Raw genomic sequence first — 7,760 nt, forward strand, 5'->3', positions numbered from 1 at the left:
TTATGGTCATGGGTAATGAAGATCGCTGTAGTCTGTTCAGGCTGCTATAACAAAAATACCTTAGATTAGACGGCTTACAAACAACAGAAATTTATTTCCCACAGTTCTGGAGGCTGGGAAGTCCAAGATCAATGTGTTGGCAGATTCAGAGTCTGCTGAAGACCCACTTCCTGGTTCATAGAGGGCCGTCTTCTTGCTGTGTCCTTACATGGTGGAAGGCGCGAGGGATCTCCCTGAAGTCTCTTTTATAAGAACATGAGGCTCCACTCTCATGACCTAATCACTTGCCAAAGGCTTCACCCCCTAATAGCATCACATTGGAAGTTAGGATTTCAACATAGAAATTTTGGGGTGATTAAAAACATTCAGTCTATAGCAAAAATGTATGTTGGTTCTTTGTTTTTAAACAGTATTATTATTATTTTTTAAAAATTAATTAATTAATTTGTTTATTTTTGTCTGTGTTGGGTCTTCGTTGCTGCACGCAGGCTTTTCTCTAGCTGCGGTGAGTGGGGGCTACTCTTCGTTGTGGTGCGCGGGTTTCTCATTGCGGTGGCTTCTCTTGTTGCAGAGCACGGGCTCTAGGCGCACGGGCTTCAGTAGCTGTGGCACGCGGGTTCAGTAGTTGTGGCACGCAGGCTCTAGAGCGCAGACTCAGTAGTTGCGGCGCACGGGCTTAGTTGCTCCGCGGCATGTGGGACCTTCCCGGACCAGGGCTCAAACCCGTGTCCCCTGCATTGGCAGGTGGATTCTCAACCACTGCACCACCAGGGAAGACCTGTATGTTGGTTCTTATAAACATATTTTTATTGCAGTAAGTAGAATAGGGTTATAAAGGCTTTTAGGCTTAAGAATGTATTATATGGGGTCAGGGTTTCTTAACCACAATACATTATGGGGCAGTTAATTCTCTGTTGTTTCAGGGAGTGCTTTCCTGTGTTCTTAAGAATAATTAGCAGCATTCCTGGCTTCTACCAACTAGATACCAGTAGCACACTTACCCCCAGCCCCAAGTTATGACAACCAAAAATGATCTAGATATTGCCAAAGGTCTCTTGTGGTGCAAAATCACCTGCAGTTGAGAACCACTACATTAGGTTATAATTCTGTGGGGGAGTTAATAGAAAATGGAAATTCAAGGAGAAAAGGAATCGTGCAATCTCCGCTTGTTACAGAAGAGCCTGCTCAGTTTTAGTTGTAGTCACTAAGGGATTTTGATTCTACTGCTCTGTATCAGCATACAAATGGAAACGAAATTGTCTTTGCTGTTATGGGTTGAATTGTGTCCCCCCCAAAAGATATATTGAAATTCTAGTTCCTGCCACCCCAAAATATGGCACTAATTGGAAATAGAGTCATTACAGAGATTATCAAGTTAAAATGGGGGTTATTAACATGTGTCCTAATCCAGTCTGGCTTGTGTCCTTATAAAAAGGGGGAATTTGGACACAGACACAGATATGCACAAAAGGAAGACAGTGTGGACATGGCCACATGTTGATGGAGGCAGAGATTGCACTGATGCTGCAGCAAATCAGGGAATGTCAAGGATCGCTGGTCACCACAGGAAGCTAGGAAGAGGCAAGGAAGGATTCTTTCCAGAGTCCCAGAGGGATACGGCCCTGCCAACACCTTGATTTTGGACTTCTAGCCTCCAAAACTGTAAGGTAATAATTTTTTTTAAGTCATCCAGCTTGTTATGGCACCCCTCGTAAACTAGTATACTTGCCATAAATATAAAACCATAAAAACAAATACAGTAAAAACAAGACGATGCTCTTAAATGTTATTAAATTCCACCTAAATGCTTAGGAATGTACTAAAGACAGGCTTGAGCCTTACCATCTTTTTATTAAAAGGAAGAATAGTCAATGTTAACACCCGTGTTCACAGCAGCATTTTTGGCAATAAACAAAAGGTGGAAGCAACCCAAGTGTCCATTGATAAATGAATGAACAAACAAAATATGGTGTATACACACAATGGAATATTATTCATACTTTAAAAGGAAGGAAATTCTGACACATGCTACAACACTGATGAACTTTGAGGGCATTATGCTAAGTGAAATAAGCCAGTCACAAAGAGACAAATACTGTAAATGATTTCAATTATATTATGCACTTAGAGTAGTCAAGTTCATAGAGATAGACAGTAGAATGCTGGTTGCCAAGGGCTGGGGGGAAGGCAGAATGTGGAGTTCCTGTTTCATGGGTATGGAGGTTTAGTCTTTCAATATGAAAAGAATTCTGTGGATGGATGGTGGTGGTGGTGGCACAGCAATGTGAATGTATTTAATGCAACTGAACCGTATACTTAAAAAACAGTTAAAATGGCCAACTTTATAATATGTATTTTACCACACTTAAAAAGAAAAAAAGAATAGCTAATGTTAAAAGAGGTCGCAAAGGCACAATAACACAAAATCGAGGTGACCTATTCACACAAATTGGACATTAATTGAAATTCGAATAACTTTCTATGTGAGTCAATATAATTTTTTTGCTGGATAAATGTCTGCACAAGGTCATCTCACAGAGTGGGAAACTCTATCCTACAACATGTTAACTTCCCTAAAAAGATTTAAGACATACAGAGCCAGAGACAGGGCTTGAACTCAGCCCTTTGACTCAGTCTAGCACACTTTCCTTGTAACACAAAGGAAGTTTATTTTGAAATAATAACACCTGGTCCTTAGGTGTTGGACCAGGGGATAAACTGTGAGCCTGGTGCACTCTGTTAGGTTGGTGGTTGGCAGGGAAGCATTTGGAGGTGAAGGAGAGAGAAAGAAGAAACTCTTGGATGGTTGAGTTTCCAGGGGGCGGTCAGGGGGCTTTGAAGCAAAAGTAAGGAGCTGAGGAGAGAGAGACAGTGACTAGAAAAAATAAATACAGTCTCATTACAGTGCAATTGAGGGGGAAAAGTGAAGATCCATGCTGGAAAATTGCATAATGCAGGCCTCTTGGAAAACTGCAGTTATTTGATAGTTGTCTATTTTATTCCTGTTTTGATTGATCATTCTGGGGAACTGCAGCACGGGTGATTCAGTGATAACTGGAGACACAAGCTTAGAGGCGTTTAATTCAGAGTTAGAAGCAAGAAAGGTGAGAACAATTTTGTTAAGTGTGAATGGGAATAGTGGAATATTTTCAGACCAAATATTATTTGAAACACTGTTTTTATGGGTGGATTGGAAGACATTTTAAATGTGGGTTTAAAATTAGCTTGGAAATTGTCTTTAAGCAGGGATTGCATAAGTTATTTTAAAAGCTGGGCCTCATTAAAAATGCATTAAGGAACAATCAGATACTGTGTGTCTGCCAATGTGATGTAGTCTGAGGCACAGAGCACCTCGTAGGAAGCTTCTAGCCAGGAACGAGGACTTGAGTCTAAGGAGGCCTCTGGAGGTGCTCTCCTATTTACAGGAAATGGGGGAGGGGGGAGAAAAGAAAAGGTTAAATGATAACATTTGAGCTGAGATTTGCTGTAAAATACTTCAGTAAGGAAAAAAAAGTGAAAGGAATGTGCATTAGTTTCCTGTGGCTGCCATAACAAATTTCCACAAACTTGGTGGCTTTAAATAACAGAGATGCTTTCTCTGTAAGTTTGGAGGCCAAAAGTCGAAAATCAAGGTGTTGGGAAAGCTGCACTCCCCCCAAAGGCTCCCGGGGAGGAGTCATTCCCTGCCCCTTCCAGCTTCCACTGACTCTAGCTTTTCCTTGGCTTGTGGCTGCATCACTCCAATCTCGGCCTCCATGGTCATATTGCCTCCCCTTCTTCTATGTCAAAACTCCCTATATCTCTTTCTTATAAGGATACATGCAGTTGCATTTAGAGCCCCCTGGATAATTCAGGATAAGTACCTCCTCTCAATATCCTTAACTTAATTACATCTTTTGCCATATAAGATAATATCCACTCCTTTGCCACGTAAGGCAATATTATCTTTTATGGCAAAAGATGTGATTAGGGCTTCCCTGGTGGCGCAGTGGTTAAGAATCCGCCTGCCAATGCAGGGGACATGGGTTCTAGCCCTGGTCTGGGAAGATCCCACATGCCACAGAGCAACTAAGCCCGTGTGCCACAACTACTGAGCCTGTGTGCCACGACTACTGAACCCACGTGCCACAACTACTGAAGTCCACGTGCCTAGAGCCTGTGCTCCACAACAAGAGAAGCCACTGCAATGAGAAGCCCGCGCAACATGACGAAGAGTAGTCCCTGCTCGCCACAACTAGAGAAAGTCTGCGTGCAGCAACAAAGACCCAATGCAGCCAAATATACATAAATTAAATAAATAAATTTAAGATGCACGCCCTTTCTTCTCTAGCTCAACAGACCAAACACAAAGTAGTTCTCTGAAAATAGAATCAGAGGACTTTAGAATTAATTAAAAAAAAAAGAAAAGGTGATTAAGTTAAGGATGTTAGAATGCGGGCATATCTTTTGCAGGGCCACCATTCAGCCCACAAAATCTTGATAATCACTAAATTTTATTTACTTATTTATCCAATGTTATTGAGGAAAAATTGATATAATTATACATATTTAAAGTGTAGAACATGATGATTTGATATACCTGTACATTGTGGAATGATTACAAGATCAAGAAAATGAACACATCCATTGCTTCACGTAGTTAACTCTTTTTTCTTTTTTTTTGTGGAGAGAATGCTAAAGATCTACTCTCATCAATTTTCAGTTTTAAGGTATATAATACTGTATTGTTAACTATAGTCACCATGCTGTACATTAGATTCTCAGAACTTATTCATCTTGACAATTGAGAAATTTGAGTAATGGGCCTATACAGGTTTTAGTTTTGGATAAACTTGTAAATTTTCAAAATTAAAAAAAATTGGATTTCTACCAATGGCAATGATGGAGTAACTGAGACCGGATTATGAAACAACTGTTTCCAAACACTGGACAAAAAACAATGCAAAACTGTGATTGCCTGACAGGAGGAAAACAAATGAGATGAGCCCTACAATCACCCTAGATTTCTGCATAGAGGTCATTTCTAGGTCACTGCACAGGGAGGGAAAACTCAAATAGGGCACAGCAGTGTCACTGAATTGAGAAGACTGAGATGGGAGTTTGGGAAAGCCGAGGAGGTTGGAATTTACAGGGCAGAGTGCTGCAGAGGAAGGAGCTGAATGGAGACATAGCTCCAGAAAATTGCATAGGGTTCCCAGTGAGTATATTGCTCAATACCCAATTGTACATGTATGTGTAGGGCAAAATTATATGGAACTAGGCAAAGAACCACCAGAGGGTTGAAAGATGGATGTCTCAGAGCTTATTTGAATTCCGATCAGCCAGAGTGTGAAATCCTCAGTGAACACCCAGGCCTTCTGTAGAGTCCACACAGGAGTCACACCTTAAAAGCGGGGGCTAAACTAGCTCCAGAGGAAAAGCTACTCTTGGGCTGCCCTTTCAAAAGGTTAAAAATCAGCCTCAGAAAGATTAAGCTTATCCTCAGCTTGCATAACTAACTGTCAGAACAAAGTTTGACACTCTTTTAAGGAAGTCAACAAAATTCAGTAATCAAGAATGTAAAATTTACAATGTCTAGCATCTAGTCAAATATTACTAAATGTGAAAAAGGAGGAAAATGTGACCCTTAATTAGGAGAAAAATAAGTAAATAGAAACAAACCCAGGGCTTCCCTGGTGGCACAGTGGTTAAGAATCCGCCTGCCAATGCAGAGGACACGGGTTCGAGCCCTGGTCCGGGAAGATCCCACATGCCGCAGAGCAACTAAGCCCATGCGCCGCAAATACTGAAGCCTGCGCGCCTAGAGCCCATGCTCCACAACAAGAGACGCCACTGCAATGAGAAGCCCGCGCACCGCAACGAAGAGTAGCCCCGCTCGCGCACAACTAGAGAAAGCCCGCACGCAGCAACGAAGACCCAATGCAGCCAAAAATAAAGAAATTTAAAAAAAAAAAAACGTGTATTAAAAAAAAAAAAAGAGAATCAAACCCAGAAAGGATGAACAATGGAAATAACAGGCAAGCACTTTAGCTATTACAAATATGCACAAGGATTGGCGAGAATGTTACTATAATGAAGAGGGAAATAGAAAATATAAAGGGCTTTTTTTTTTTTTTAAAAAAGGACGTCTACAAAAAAAGTCACAGCTAACAATATACTTAATCATGAAAGACTGAAAGTTTCTCCCCTATGATCAGAAATAAGACAAAGATATCCTCTTCTCTTCAACATTTTACTAGATGTTCTGGTCAGTGCAATAAATGAAATAATATTAATTAATTAATTAATTAATTAATAGCATTCGGACTGTAAAAGAAGAAGTAAAACTGTCTGTATTTGCAGATGACATAGGCCTCTATGTAGAAAATCCTAAGAAACCCACCCACCTCCCAAACACATACACACACACTGCTAAAACTAATAAATGAGTTCAACAAGGTTACAAGGTATAAGATCAATAAACAAAAATTAATTATATTTCTATATAGTAGAGAGCAATCTGAAATTGATCTTGAAAAAAATTCCATTCACAAAAGCCTCAGAAAAAGTAATTAGGAATAAATTTTTCAAGAGAAGCGTAAGAATTGTACACTGAGAAGTACAAAATATCGGTAAGATGAAGATTTAAATAAATGGAGAGGAATTCCATGTTCGTAGATGGTATTTCTCCCTAACTTGATCTACATGTTTAATAAATCCCATCAAAATCTCCTCAGACTTTTTTTTTGGTAGAAATTGACAAACTGATTCTGAAATTTAAATGGAAATGTGAAGAACTCAGAATAGCCAAAATGATTTAAAAAAAAAAAAGAAGAAATTTGAGAACTTAAATTATCCTATTTTAAAACTTGCAAACAACAAGGTCCTATTGTATAGCACAGAGAACTATATTTACTATCCTATGATAAACCATAATGGAAAAGAATATATATGTAAAAAGAATGTATACATATGCATAATTGAATCGTTTTGCTCTACAGTTCAATTAATACATTATAAACCAACAATACGGGCTTCCCTGGTGGCGCAGTGGTTGAGAATCTGCCTGCTAATGCAGGGGACACGGGTTCGAGCCCTGGTCTGGGAAGATCCCACATCCCACATGCCACGGAGCAACTAGGCCCGTGAGCCACAGTTACTGAGCCTGTGTGTCTGGAGCCTGTGCTCCGCAACAAGAGAGGCCGCGATAATGAGAGGTCCGCGCACTGCGATGAAGAGTGGCCCCCGCTTGCCACAACCGGAGAAAGCCCTCGCACAGAAATGAAGACCCAACACAACCAAAAATAAATAATAAATAAATAATTTAAACCAACAATACAAGGATGGCCTTTGGAAAAAAAAAAACTTGCTATAAAGCTACAGAAATCGAGAGTGCAGTACTTGCACAAAGATAGACATATAGATCGATGGAACAGAATTAAGAGTTATATTTACATTGTAAGGGTTTTACATCTATAGTCAACCAATTTTTGACTAAGATGCTGAGATTCTATAGGGAAAGGATAATGTTTTCAATTGGAATCCATATGCAAAAGGGTAAATTCAAGCTCTTACCTCTTACTATATACAAAAATTAAATCAAAATGGATCACTGACCTAAATATAAAAGCTAGATATATAAAAATTCTAGAAGAGAACAAAGGAGAAAATCTTCATGACTATGGGGTAGGCAAAGATTTCTTAGATTAGACTGAAAGAACATGAACCATAAAAGAAAATTTTGATAAACTGTACTTCATCAAATTAAAACGTTCTGCTCA

The sequence above is a fragment of the Balaenoptera ricei genome, chromosome 4 (assembly GCF_028023285.1).
Source record: "Balaenoptera ricei isolate mBalRic1 chromosome 4, mBalRic1.hap2, whole genome shotgun sequence".
NCBI lineage: Eukaryota > Metazoa > Chordata > Mammalia > Artiodactyla > Balaenopteridae > Balaenoptera > Balaenoptera ricei.